Source organism: Gracilinanus agilis, chromosome 4 (assembly GCF_016433145.1).
Source record: "Gracilinanus agilis isolate LMUSP501 chromosome 4, AgileGrace, whole genome shotgun sequence".
Taxonomy (NCBI): Eukaryota; Metazoa; Chordata; class Mammalia; order Didelphimorphia; family Didelphidae; genus Gracilinanus; species Gracilinanus agilis.
The window spans coordinates 168,292,977-168,308,284 of NC_058133.1; positions in this window are offsets into that span (position 1 = coordinate 168,292,977).

Sequence of the window (15,308 nt, forward strand, 5' to 3'; positions counted from 1 at the left end):
CTCTCTTCCTCACTCTCTCTCCCCCTATCCCTCTCTCCCCCCTCTCTTCCTTTCTCTGTCTCTTTCCCTCTCTCTCTCCTTTCCTCCCTTCCTCTCTCCCTCTTTCCCAATTGTTTCTTTCTATCTTAGTAACAACTCTAAGACAGATAGGTAATAGGGGTTAGGTGACTTGCCCTGGGTCACACAGCTAGGAAATATCTGAGGCCAGATTTAAACCTAGGTCTTCCCAACCTGAGGCCTGGCTTTCTATCCATTGAGCGACCTGGCTGCCCCTCAAAATGTACTTATTAAGCACTTACTGTGTACCAGGCACTAGGCTACTGAGGAATGAATATATTCCTTATGATATTTCTCTTAATATAACGTATATTCCTTGAGGGCAAGCACTGTTGCATTTGTGCTTGGCACATAGTAGGTACTTATACTTGCTTGCTTGCTTAGATCCTCGTCAAAAGTAGTGGCTGTCGGGCAGCTGGGTAGCTCAGTGGATTGAGAGCCAGGCCTAGAGACAGGAGGTCCCAGGTTCAAATCTGACCTCAGACACTTCCCAGCTGTGTGACCCTGGGCAAGTCACTTGACCCCCATTGCCTACCCTTACCACTCTTCCACCTATAAGTCAATACACAGAAGTTAAGGGCTTAAAAAAAAAAGTAGTGGCTGTCTTCCTATTTGCTCAAGTGAAGTTTCTCAATTAAGGATGTTAGAAATGGATGCCCAGTGATGCCCCTTTACTTCCTTACTTCAGGGATCCATTAGTGTGGGGACTCCCTCTGCTAACTCAGGTGACTACTGCTTCACACCTTATTAGCGAATTTCATAAATTTCTGTGGCCTTAGTGGGGGGAAAAATCTTCACCTTGTGGCTAATTCTCTGGCAATGAGACTTCTTTTGGGGGAGAATTGTATATGTCTGTTTTGGTATTCTTGGTATCATACCTAGATTGTAAGTTCTATAACAGTAGGGACAGAATCTCTTCCAAACATTGTATCTCCTTCTTCATGTTTTATAAGTCTGGGACTTTTGGGGCATCCTGTAAATGTATGCTGGATTGAAGTGTGAACTTGTCTACCATTAAGAAATAGGTCAGAGGGGGAAGCTGGGTAGCTCAGTGGATTGAGAGCCAGGCCTAGAGATGGGAGGTCCTAGGTTCAAATCTGGCCTCAGACACTTCCCAGCTGTGTGACCCTGGGCAAGTCACTTGACCCCCATTGCCTAGCCAATGACTGCTCTTTTGCCTTACAACCAATACACAGTATTGACTACAAGATGGAAGGTAAGGGTTAAAAAAAAAAAAAGAAATAGCTCAGGGGGCAGCTAGGTGGCTCAGTGGTTTGAGAGTCAGGCCCAAAGAAGGGAGGTACTGGGTTCAAACCTTATCTCAGACACTTCCTAGCTGTATGACCTTGGGCAAGTAATTTAATCTTCATTGCTTAGCCCTTACCTCTCTTCTGTCTTGGAACCAATACTTAGTATTGATTCTAAGAAAGAAAGTAAGAGTTTAAAAAAAAAAAGAAATAGTTCCACTTGGTTCATAGCAGTTGGAATCCTATTCCACTAACTCTTTATTTAGTACCCAGTCATGTGATCTGTGAATTGGGTTTAGTCCTGGGGAAACTATATATCTGGGGATTAGGCTTTCCACTCTCACAATCATTGGTTCATTAACAAAATTCCAATCCAGCATCCTGGAAGTCAAATTATAGTGAAAGTTTTGGGTTATATCTGGGGCTTTCCAAAGAGAGGAGTAAAAAAAGTACTTTATATAGAACCATGAACCAGACAGGGGACAGATAGTTAATTATTAAAAGAAATATGAGAACTATGAAAGAATCACAGCACACATGAATGGAATTAACAGAATATAAGCACAGTTATGATCAGTTGGAGGCCAATATTTAAACCTCATTAGAACACAGAGCAGTTTTGCTAGACTACTGAGAAATTATTTTATATTTCACCTCAATAAGGCACTGTCTAACCATGCTTGGCATTTGTGTTCTGTCTTGGAGTGTGGTGACAAGTTTGGGCCAGATCTCTTGTTGATAGCCTTTCTCTCTGATACAGAAGCTTTCTTTGCTGCTAGCCACAGTCACTTTGGGAATCTCACAGTGTAGATTTCATAGGACCTTTGGATCTTTTGGAACTTACAAGGTGACTGCCAGTTCTAGATGCATCCACCATGAGATATTCATCTAAGAACAGGAAAGGACAAATACAAGAATGGTAAAGGAGGCCCATGTATTCATGGCTACATGGAGGCCAAGTGGGAAACATCAATGAGTGACCCATTTCCCCATTCAATTCTTGGGATGAGAACTTGGGAACTGGAAATAGTTCACATGTTTTGCAACAGGGAAGGGAGAGAAGAGGTGGAGATAGAAATTCCTCTTTTTGTGTATCCATTGAGTCAACAGCTCTTCCATTTTGATAGACAATTAGGAGAGTCTGCCATTTACCATTTCAAGCTGTTGAGTCAACTATGGCCAGAAGCAGGATCCCAAAGCTCCCACATAGTCAAGCAGAAGCATGCAGAGAAGCTCTGAACATGACACATGAAACCTACTACTTGTAAAAAGTTTCCTTGCCAGCAGTGGAGTAGGGGTTGAAATCCAATCTTGGCAATAACTTGTTGATGTGGTGATGTGACTATTGGCTTCAGAAGATGATAAAAGGTCCCAGAAAAAAAAATCCATTCCTACTTCCTCAGAGTCTCTGAAATCTGTTCTTTTCTTTCTGTAGGAGAACCTTAGAGATGGTGGGAAGCATGTATGGAAATGGTGGGAGTGACCCAACTTGGAAGAATGGTGGGGCCATATGGAAACCAGGCCATATTATTAAATAGGAACAGGCTCAGGAGATTAGCATTATTTATTTGGACCACATAAAGAGTTTTTTTAGGGTCAGATTGCCATGATAATTCTGTGTCTGCAAGTTTGTTTTATCTTACTTTCCTTTAAATGCTAGAAAAACTCCTTGGGAGGAAGAGCCTTTTATTCCCAGATGTGCTAGGAGGAAAGAGGTCTAATTTGGAATTAACAAAGATGTAGAAGTAGTGTTAAGATTCACAGGGGGCTGCCTCACTAAAGCTGTGGAGGGTGTATTCAAATAAAAATTTTGTGAAAGAGGGAGATCATTAGGGGACTTAATCAGTCCGACAGTTCCCCATGTAATAGATAGGTTGTTTGTTATTTTGGGTTAGAGTTTTAGTTTAGTTTGTAGTGCACAAATACCAAAATATTGTGTGAAACACTATTTTGGCTTTGTGCAAAGGGGAAAACTGAAATAGGTATAGGCTTTAGAAGTAGAAAAGCAGATTTTTGCAGACAGTCTAAGGGAAAAAGCCTTGGCTGCCAGCCAGGGACATTCTAAATAGAATGAAGGGAAAAAACTGTTTTGCCCTTGGGGACTCTGGTCAAACTTGGAAAAGGAAAGGGTATGGATGCCTTTACCTGCCCAGTGAGGAGCCCAAGGAGAGTGGAGTTACCACTGTCAAGGAAGACCTGCCAGGGAAGATCAAGTGACCAAGAAGATCTAGCTGAGGTGATGGACATCCCAGTCTGAGACAAGCTCCTTGATTAGCATCTCCTGGATTTACCTTTCTGTGGACCCATTTCCTGATCAAGAGGAGCTGAAGAAGACATGATTTGTGAGAGGCCCATTTTCCCTTCTAGTCTGTAAAGTCTGATTAGTGTAGCATAGGCTTTAACCCATTCTCCCAGTCCCTGTGTGGTCCCTAGTGTTTAGATCCAGTGTGACCTTTCCCCATTATTCCTGACCCTCAATAATTATTAAAACCCTGTGTTTATAAGCCCTCTTGTCAATATCATTTACTTGCAGTTTCTCTGACTCCCTGGCCAGGTGGGTCAGTGTGGCAGTTAAGGCCCAACAGTCACTCCTGTCAACTGCCATTTTCCAAACTGCCAAACCCAATTTCCCAGCTTGTTAAGTCCCCACCTATTGTCCATTCCTGTCTCCTGCTCACCCTTCTGAACCCAGATAAAATATTTAAGTTAACCCCCTGGTTTTCCCCATAAGACCCATTCAACATTATGTGCTTACCCCTAAGGATAGGTCTTTGATATCTCTGAGGGGGTACCTTCCCCCATGGAATTTGGCAGCTAGCTGGCACAGAAGATAGAATGCTGGACTTGGAGTCAGGAAGATCTGAGTTCAAATCTTATCATAGCTACTTACTAGCTGGGTGATCCTGGCAAGTCTGCCTCAGTTTCCTTGTGTGTAAAATGAGAATAATAATAGCATCTCCCTTGCAGATTTGTTGTGAGGATCAAATCTGATGATATAGGTAAAATGTTTTGTAAACCTTGAAGTGCTATATAAATGTTAGTTATACTTTGTTGACTGATATCTCAGTGATTAGGTTTCAGAGATTGGGGCTGTCTTCAAAATGATTGGTTGGCTGAGATTTAGGAGGATAGACTATTTAAAAAAACAAACAAACTCTTTCCTTCTGTCTTAGAATCAATATTGCTTCTAAGGCAGAAGAGCAGTAAAGACTAGGCAATAACAGGTAATGGGGACTTGCCCAGGGTCACACAACTAGGAAGTGTCTGAGGTCATATTCAAACCTAGGACCTCCTGTCTTTAGGCCTGGCTCTCAGTCCATTGAGTCACCTAGCTGCCCCCATGACAGACTCTTGGTGGAGGAGTTACCTCTTTCCATAGGCTATAAAAAAAAAGCTAATAGGCCATTTCTCTCTTTTCTAGACTCTCTCTCTCTCTCTCTCTCTCTCTCTCTCTCTCTCTCTCTCTCTCCCTCTCCCTCTCCCCTTTCTCTCCCTCTCTCCTTCTCTTTCTCTCTCCCTCTCTCTTTCTCTCTCTCCTTTTCTCTCCCTCTCTCTCCATATCTCCCTCCCCCCACCCCTTTCCCTATCTCCCTCTCTGTCTCTGTCATTAGAAAGCAGCAGCGCCCAGGGGTGCAGGTATGGGGAGCGAGAGGGGAACATGGAGCCTGTGTCCACGTGCCGCAGGCCCTTTCCCCGTGGAGTGGTCGACGGTGTTTTCTGGCAGATCTACATGGCAGAGAGATAGACCTGCGTCCGAGAGGACCTCGGTCCTGAGAGCGAGCTTTCCCCTGTCAATAATGGGGGCAGCTGGCCCTCCGGTAGTTTCCCTGCAGAAGCCCGTCAGAGAGCCAGAGTGGTCCGTGCCCTCTTGGCTAGAGAAAGAGCTCCCAGATCACGTATTCCAGCCCCCAAGGCCCTGGCACAGGCTGGAGGCGGAGGGGCTCTTAGTTCCCTGGGCAGAGTCCTCTCAGTGTCTCAGGGGAAGGGTCATTTCTGGACAGCATTAGCTCTGCAGGGTGGCTTTGTGGGTAACTCTAAATTTGGCAGCAAACAGTTTTGAGATTGGGGATTAGATTTGGAGAGGCAGCATATTCCAGTGAGTTAATAGGATGGGGACGGTCTGATGGCAAAGGAATTGCTTATTCAGCAGCCCCCAGAGTGGGTTTGCTTTCCAGGGGGAAGAACACATGAGAGTCCAAACGCTGAATTTTGAGGTGGGGGGAGGGGAAGAATGCATAGCGCTCTATGGGGGAAAAAAGAGAGAGGGAATAAGCATCTATTAAATGGCTACTATGTCAGCCAGGTGGCTCAGTGGATTGAGAACCAGGTCCAGAGATGGACAGGAGGTCCTGGGTTCAAATTTGACATTAGACACTTCCTAGCTGTGTGTCTCTGGACAGGTGGTTTAACCCCCACTGCCTAACCATTATCACTCTTCTATCTTGGAACCAATACACAATATTGATTCTAAGATGGAAAGTAGGGCCTAAAAAATGCCTACTGTGTGTCACATGCTTTACAAGTTTGATCATCACAATAATGCTGTGAAATAGGTTGCCATTATTATCCCCATTATACAGGTGAGGAAACTGAGTCATACATAAATTAAATGCCTTGCCTATGGTTGTACAGCTAGCAATAGTCTGAGGCTAGATTTGAACTTGGGTCTTCTAAGACTCCAGTCTTGGCATTCTCTCCTTGTGCCACCTAGCTGGCTTGTTGGAAGTTTGCCTTGACAGCAATCTTATGTTCAATTTCTTCTTGGGGAAAGCTGATGAGTTATTAGAATGCTTTATGTGTTTTTGATATCTATTTATGGGCTCCTTGAACCCTCAAGGAGCACCCCCTCTGGGTTCACTCCCCACCCTAACCCTCTGCAGAAGTTGGTTCAGCAGAGGGCAATTAACTACTTCTTCCATTAGGGGTCTAGGGGTAAACTCAAGGGGTTGGAGTCTATTTTCTTTTTCTTTATTTTATTCTGAACTCAAAAAAAAAAAAAAGATTAAAAGATTAAAAAAAAGAAAAAAAATCATTTCCATATATACTACTGAATACAAAAAAGAGAATTTCATATGAAACCGTGTCTCCATTTTTTACTGCTCACTTTTAACAAAAGGATATTATACAGTCCACGTTTTACTTTAAAAACCGTCCTACTTATCTAGTCTTCCCTCTGAATTTCCTTTTGCTCTCTTTAGTACATTTAGAAAAAATGTTTCAATGGCCTCCTTTTCATCATTATTGACCTTCCCCTCTTCCTCTTAACCTTCCCCAGAAATAAAAAACAGAGAAAAAAAAGAACCTTATAACAAATAAGCTTTGTTAAGAAAAATGAATCCACACAGTGGCCATATCCAAAAATGTATGTCTCTTCTGCACATTTAGTCCATCATCTCACTGTCAGGGGGTGGAAAACATGCTTTATACTAGTTCCTATGGAGATATGGTAGTCTATTGTTTTGATTAGTGTTCTTAAGTCAGAGTAATTTTTTTCCTCTTCTTAATGAAAAAAAAATCCTTACCTTCTGTCTTAGAATGGTTACAGAGTATTAGTTCCAAGGCAGAAGAATGGTAAGGGCTAGGCAACTGGGGTGAAGTGACTTGCCCAGGGTCACACAGCTAGCAAGTGTCTGAGGCCAGATTTGAACCTAGGACCTTCCATCTCTAGGTCTTTCTATCCACTGAGTCACCCAGCTGTCCCCTTCATAATGTTTTTGTCATCATATAAATTGCTCTCTTGGTTCCGCTTACTTCTGAATAAATTCCTACTTCCTAGAATTCTTTGAAAATGTATCTTTCACTATTTCTTATAGAGTAATAATATTCTCTTACATTCATATATTAACATTTGTTTAACCATTAGAGGGATTGGATTTTCTAGTATTATCACTTATAAGCCCCTATCCGATGTCCTCCTGCCAATATCAATTAGTCAGTTAATATCTCCAATATCAATTGACCGGTTGATATAATTAACTTTTACAGAGGGACACTGGCTGAGAGTTTCTAGCGAGGACAGAATTTATGAAAACATTCTGCCCACTCCCAATCAGAGGTACCATTTCTCTTCTGTACTCTCTTGGTCCTTGGGGAGGGTGGGCTCAGACTTAAAGCATAAAGAGTGAGTGAGATCCCCTTACTGGAGACACACAGGGCTAAGGGAGGGATATCGCCTGCGAATCTCTTTTTTCCTTCTCAGGATGTCCAATAACTTACTTCTGGGTGCAACAAAGATGATGTATGAATCCCTCCATTGCTTAGCTCTTCTTGCACTCCTCGGGGGATCTGGTGTCTTGGCTTCTGGGTCAATCCACAGCTGGACTTGGTGGAGGAGGTCTTTCCTCAGGGCTGAATTCTGTTTTATTTTGCTGCTGTTGCCGCTGCTTCCCTTGGTCTCTGCTGCTCCTGACTGTGGTTGCTGAGGCATCTTTGATCGCCATTCTGATCTTTTGAAGCTCCCAAGATAGTACCTTGGTCCACACAGTCTCTGGATATCCATTCATTTAAGTTTAGGAAAGAATAAACCCAACACAAACAGGAACCAGAATTCTGGAACATATCGACCGGATGAAGAAATAAGGCAGTTACCCCTATCCCTGGGCAGAGACTCATAAGCAGTTCTTCATCATTAAGAAGCTGCTAAGGAAGAGAAAAGTGCAAAAAGGGCCAAGTAAAGAGAATATCAATCCTTTTGTGTTTAAGCTGATTTCTGACTTTGGGGCTAATAAGAAAACTCATCACTACAAAGCACCAGTTCCTTAGTCACTCACGGTAGGAAGAAGGCTGAAATAAAGAAGGGAATATTGGGCGAGTTCTAGGTACTAAGGCCTCAGGAGCCAGTTCATTATGCATCACACATTTTCCTTTTTCCATGGGGTGAAATAAAGGCTGTCCTTTGCCCAACAGGCATTTGGTACCTCGAATGCTTGTACCAGGATTAAAGATCTCTCTCACTCACAATAAGGGAAATCTAGAAATGAGCTATGCTATCAGTATAGTAAGAGTTTCCTGGAAAACTCAAGTGAGGGCAATGAATCAAAAGAGAAAATAATCCTTAGGATCAGGGCCCTGAGGACAGACAGACACAGTATGTACAAGTTCAGAGTCTTAGGGAGCCACGGACCATGGCTTACATTAGTAAGAATGAGAACTGAAGGGGATGGACATCCTCAAGAAGAATTAGAGTATGGCTAGTTTCCTTTCCCTCCTGAAGTCTCTTTATCATCCCATTGATTCAGTAGATCACATGGTTTTTGACCTCTGAATGAGTGGTCAGTAGATTGGAAGAGCTTATGAATTACTAGTGAAAGAACAGGCTAGGCAAGGAGATTTGTAGTTCTTGAGACCTTAAGATAGTTTTCCTGGGCATTTTGACAATATGTTATCTGTGATTAATTGTGCTCCATTTAATATGAAGACACTAGCCTCATGACGAAAGCTAAATTATTACCAGGCGCAAAGGAAAAAGATTGGCTTGTTTTTAAACCCTTCCCTTCTGTCTTAGAATCAATACTATGTATTAGTTTCAAGGCAGAAAGTGGTAAGGGCTAGGCAATGAGGGGTTAAGTGACTTGCCCAGGGTCACACAGCTATGAAGTGTCTGAGGTCAGATTTGAATCCAGGACCTCCCAACTCCAAGTCTGGCTCTCAATCCACTGAGCCACCCAGCTGCTCCCAGAAAAGGACTGTGTTTTTGTTTTTTTTTAAAGAAAAATATCATTTTACTTATTTGGAGTCTGGCTAATGGTAGTTATATAGTAATAGCTGTTCATTCTATAAACATTTATTGAATTGCTGAATTCTAATGGCAGTGAGAAGAGAGAATACGGGAGAGATTCTGATTAATTCTTGTCTAGCCCAATAAAATTCCAAATCACAATGGTCTGCAAGTCCAATCTCGGTGCAGAGTGTTCTTCTGAAGCTGGAGGAAAGGACTATCTATCAACAACTTCTGCCATTTAAACCCCTCCCGTCTGACTAGACTGCTGGGTTTGTTCCCTGTACTTAATCGGTTTTCTCCAGCTAATTCCTTAGGCTTTTAGAACATTTTTCCTAAGCAGAAAATATCAATAGTCATACCTAAATACAGCATTTCTTTGGCCCCCTCCTTGGCAACTAATAAACTGCTGCTTGGCAAATAAAGATGAGAATGTATGAATGGATGTGATGAGGAGGAGGGCTAGTTAGAACCGATAATGGGGAAATCTGAGAACAGTTTTAACTACAGAGTCAGCTCCACTAGGCAGATGATACATCTACTCTTTCAACAAATGCTTATTAGGGGCCTTCTATGTACAATTCCCTCTCCTTCTTGAGCATTTATTAAATGCCTACTAAATGGCAAACACTGGGTTAAGTACAAATACAAAAACGAGTAACCCAAAATTGTTGTTATTATTATTATTTTTAAAACCCTCACCTTCTGTCTTAGAATCTGTATTGTGTATTGGTTCCAAGGCAGAAGAGCGGTAAGGGGTAGGCAATGGGGGTCAAGTGACTTGCCCAGGGTCACATGGTTAAGAAGTGTCTGAGGGCATATTTGAATCCAGGATCTCCCGTCCAGAAGCCTGATTCCCAATCCACTGAGCCAGCTAGCTGTTATGATCATTTTTTAATAAAAAAATTTTTTAAAGAGTGGAAAGTGATGGATTTGGAGTTAGGAAGACCTGAGTTCAAATCCTGCCTCAGATACTTAACCAGCTGTGTGACCCTATGTAAGTCAATCATAACCTCTTAGCCTCAGGGTTTCATCTATGGAATGGGGATAATAATAACATTTATCTCCCAGGGTTGTTGTAAGAATCAAATGGGATAACACATACACTGAATACTAGGGTAAAAACACAAAAATGAAAGCACCCCCTATTCTACTGCTGTATTAAGAACTCTCAGAAAGATAGAGACGAATAGAAATATCCTTTCTGCTCTCAAGAGGTCACAATCCAGAAAAAATGTTAAGATACATTTGAAAATTAATAGAATACATTTTTAGACTCAATACTGTGTACTGGCTCCAAGGCAGAAGAGTGGTAAGGATAGGCAATGGGGGTCAAGTGACTTGCCCAGGGTCACACAACTAGAAAGTTTCTGAGACCAGATTTGAACCCAGGACCTCCCATTTCCAGCCTGACTCTCAATCCATTGAGGGAGAACGGTCACAGAATTGTGGTTATGGTCCCACCAACCCAATAGGATATTTCAGAATATTTCACCAGCATTCTCCCCCTGCCTCAATTCATGTTTCCCAGGCACTTGTGTAGGGACCAGTCTTCAGCTCTACCTCTCTTCCACAATATTTTCAGAGTTTTCTCTAGGCAGCCTTTGGACTAATTTGCATGGTCCAGCCAAGCTGACAATAAGGAAAACAAGAAATGGAATAGCAAGTGGGGAAAGAGAAATTCTTTGGTACCCTAAGACTCAATCAGGGTGTGGGGCAGCAAGGTGTCTCAGTGGATAGAGAGCCAGCCCTAGAGATGGGAGATTCTGTGTTCAAATCTGGTCTGACACTTCCTGGCTGTGTGACCCTCGGCAAGCCACTTAACCTCCATTGCCTAGTCCTTAGCATTCTTCTGCCTTGGAACCAATACATAGTATTGGAAGGTAAGGGCTTACAAAAAAAAAAAAAGACTCAATGGAAGATCCTGAGGAGGTGGAAGCAATATCTGGGAGACAGGAGACATATATGAAAGCTCACTCTAGTTCAGGCAGGAGGGAAGAAATTAGAGTCTTGGTAGAGCAGAGTAAATAGAGAAATGAGAGGTGAATCAACATTAGGGAGAAGGAGGGAACAGAGGGCAGTTCCTGTGGAAAGCAGAGCCATGGTAGTAGACAATAAGGAGCAGCCAATTTTGACCTTGCCCTCGATGGAGTCCCACTTAGAGAGATACTGTGAGTCCCTAGAATGGTATAGATGTCCATGGGGTGGGGGAGAAAAGGGACTATCTTGACTCTATTTGGGTTTGGGTGAGAGTCTACTCTGTTCCTCACTGTGTCTTTGCTTCCATACTTTGATGAAAAGTTCTTCCTAAATTTTCAAATTCTATTTCTTTTATAACCTCTCTCCATAGGGCTCAGTTCCCAGATAGTCCTCGAAACCCACATATTAATTGTATCTTCAGAGGCTCTGGAACATCTGTGGCCTCGGGGGCATACAATTACATAAAATTTGTCTTATGTTTGATGCCTTGTGAACTAAGTGCTTGTAAGGCTTGCTGATAAGTCATCTTTTGGAGGGATTGACAGATACTGACATTCCTAGAATTCACCTACAAGAACAGGAAAATTAAAGAAGTTTTTAGAGGTACTTACAGTGTAAGGCAAAAGTCTCTGATATAAGGGCTATCTTTATATAATTCTTTATGGTTACAAATTGCTTTTATAAGTACTCTCATTTTTTTCAAAGTAACCTTGTGGGGTGGGAAGCACAAATATTATTCTATTTCTTTTAGAGCTGAAAGAAATGAAGGTTAGAAAAATAAAGTGACTTACACAAGGTAAAAAAGCTAGTAAATATTAGGGCTCAAATTTGAACCCATGTCACAGAATCATATATATGTAGGATTACAAGATTTAGAACATAAAGAGACCAAAGAGATCATCTAGTCCAATCCTCTCAACTTACAGATGAAGATCTTTGGATCCAGAGAGGGCTTGCCCAAGATATAGGGTGAGCAAATAGCAGAACTGGCACTAGAAAACAGGTCTGAAATCTCCATACCCAATGTTCTTTCTACTCAACCAAACAGATGTGCATTTTCAAGGCTTTTGCTTCCTGCTTTGGCTAATGAGTGGGCTGGCTCTTGCTTGCAAAGGGAGCTCTGGCATAGGAATTGTTAGTGCTGGAGGTGGTGGGGAGGAACTAGGCCCAGGGCATCTTTGCCTCTCTGACCCCCAAAGCAAAGTAGGTTCCTTCTTGTGGGTAATTTTCCATTGCCACTGATACCCCAGGGGATCCTGGGGCTTTGAAATCACAATCTCTGTTTGAGGACTCTCTGAGTCCTGTGCCCTGTTGGGGGGAGGGTTTGGGTGGTGGGAGTTATAAAAGAAACAGAACATGTAGTCCCTAGGGAGAGCTTATTATCAAACCTAGGAGAAAGGACATGCATAAAAAAAAGGAGACTTTTGCTGTATCAAGTGGCCTCCAAGCAAGGGAAAACCAGGACCTGGCACGTTAAGTCCCCAGGGCAGAAAGCAGAGGGGAGGCTGGAACAGAGGGAAGCTCCCTACAGGAGATGAGTTGGGTGGAAGATTTTCAGTGGAAAAAACAAGAATGGGGAGTCAGAAGACCTGGTGATCTTGCAATTTACCGCCCCTTCATTGCCCATCTGTAAAATGGGAAACTGCTACTTACATTACTTATGGTACCTTTCAGGGTCACTGTAAGGATTCAAGATTGGGAAGGACTCTGTAACCATAAAAATGTAAATATGAGTAGTTAATTGTTTTTAAGAAAGGGAGGGGACGGCTACTGGCCTCTGTCGGGCTCCTTAATTATAGGAAATCTGGTCCAGTCCCTGTGTCGGAGGCTGGTTAGCTCAGACAGTCAGACTCCAGGACTAGGGATCATCTAAGGTCAGTAATGCAGGTTGAATTCAAACAAAGGCATCCTTTTTTTATTTCTTATTCATTTATTCATTCATTTGTTTATTTATTTGTTCATTCATTCATCCAATTATTTATTTATTTGTTTGTTTATTCATTCATTCATTCATTCTTTTGTTTGTTTGTTTGTTTATTTATTTGTTTTCTTTAAGCCCTACCTTCGGCCCTAGTAACAACTCTAAGACCGAAGGGCAAGGGCTAGGCAATGGAGGTTAAAGAACTTGCCCAGGATCACCCAGCTAGAAAGTGTCTGAGGTCACATTTGAACCCAGGTCCTCCCAACTCCAGGTCTGGTGCTCTTTATCCACTGAGCTACCTAACCCTTCCCCCCCCCCCCCCCCCGGTAGGAATTAGATTAAAGGCAGCTAGATGGCACATAGGACGGAGTTGCTTGGATGCAGCCAGGAAGACCTGAGTTCAAATGTGCCTTCAGACACTAGCTATGTGGCCCTGGACAAGTCACTTCACCTCACTATTCATCAATTTCCTCATCTATAAAATTGATGTTATGACCCTTAGGTCCCACAGTTGTTCAGAGTCAATTGAGATCATGTTTGTAAAGCATTTTGCAACCTTAGAGCTCACTCTCTAAATGCTTATTATTATTATAGATGCCCTCCCTTCTAGTTCTGAAATTCTGTGATTCCCCAGTGTGATAGAAGGGGTACTGAAATTTTTTTTTAATTCTTATCTTTTGTTTTAAAATCAATACTGTGTATTGGCTCCAAGGCAGAAGAGTGGTAAGGGCTAGGCAATGGGGTTAAGTGACTTGACCAGGGTCACACAGCTAGGAAGTGTCTGAAGTCACATTTGAACCCAGCACTTTCCATCTCTAAGTCTGGCTCTCTATCCACTGAGCCACCCAGCTGGCCCCAGGAGCACTGCTTTTTGAGTCAGAGGGTTTGAATCCCAGTGATGCTGCTTGCTTGATTCCTCTGTGATCCTAGGCAAGGTGATTCTTTTCTCCAGGCCTGTTTCCTCACTTGTATTTGATCTCCAAGAGTCATCCCTGCTCTGTCCAAATGCCTGCGGATGGCTTCCGCCCAGATGGTTTAATTCCCTTCCTGTTCTGTTGCTTGGACCCAGGCTTCACTCCTCTACTGGCCTGCCACTCCGAAAGAGCCCCCAGTGGGGCTGGGGGCATCTGAGGGAAGTTGATGAGCCCAATGCTCTCTAAGCACAACAGATCCTGTTACTCTTCCAGGATCCTGTCGAGTCAGAGCTCTAACCCCTTCGGGCCCTGGGGGGAGTCTGGCCAGACCCCTAACCTCGCTCACCTACCTGCATTCGCATGGAAGGCACGTAGATGTCTCTGGGACGCCGTAAGGGCCGAGTTCCTGCAGGCTGGTGTAGGATAGCATTTTAATCCCTTTCCCCCAAACCCCCGGGAGTTCCTCAGAGCAAGATGGGAGCTGGGCTGGTTTCCCCGTGAAATATGTTTTAGCGGAAGAACAGGGCAATGGAGCCTTGTAAAGAACCAGCCCTGGGCTGTAGTTAGAGGGGCGCCCCGCCCCCTGAGCCGGGTCCCCCGTAGCCTCGGCGCCCTTTGCTCTCCAAGCCCTTTTCTTTGATCGTCTGGCCTAACAGAAGTCTCAGTTGCCAGGCTATTGCTAGTGATGGGTCGCCTGCCCCGACATCACCAGTCCTTGCCTGGCCTCCAGGGGACTCATTTTTTCGGCTGGCTTGTTCTAGGTGTGGGACACCCCTTTCCTGATTCGGGCCCCATCTTTCCCCTCCGCCCTCTCCTGTGTGCCGAGCTGGCCGCCTTTCTCTACCCCCTCACCCCCTCGAGCCTTCCCTCAGCTCTCTCTCAGGCTCCTAGGCCCCCCCGCCATTGTCCTCCCTGGCCTCTCCGGGCTTTGCTGCTGAAAAGGTAATCAGCCTTGCTCATTGTTCGGAAGGAGGCTCGAGAGGGGGCATTGATGGATTTTGTGATTATGGGGAACAAAGGAGGAGGGGACTCGGGAGGGGGAGCTGGCTACTGGGAGGCGTGCTGGGTTAGTGCCAGAAACGAGCAAATGCGTCAGGAGCGTTTGCAATTCAGTTCAGAGAAATTTCGTTCAAAACGGAAATACGGGGCACCTACTATGTGTCCAGAGCTGTGCTGCGGGCCAGGCAGATATAGAGACGGTTAAGAAATCAAATCCTCTGTCTTTTGGCGTGTGTGTGTGTGTGTGTGTGTGTGTGTGTGTGTGTGTGTGTAATTTCTTGCACCTCTCTCCCTTTGTTACAAGACGTGGGGACTCTCTGTGATGGAATAGTGTATATGGTCAGACATAGTCAATGTGTTAGCTTGTGGGACTGCTTGTTTTTGTCTTTTTTTTTTTTTTGTCTTTCCTCTTTCTTTGCTTTTCTCTTTTCCTTCCTTCCTTCCTTCCTTCCTTCCTTCCTTCCTTCCTTCCT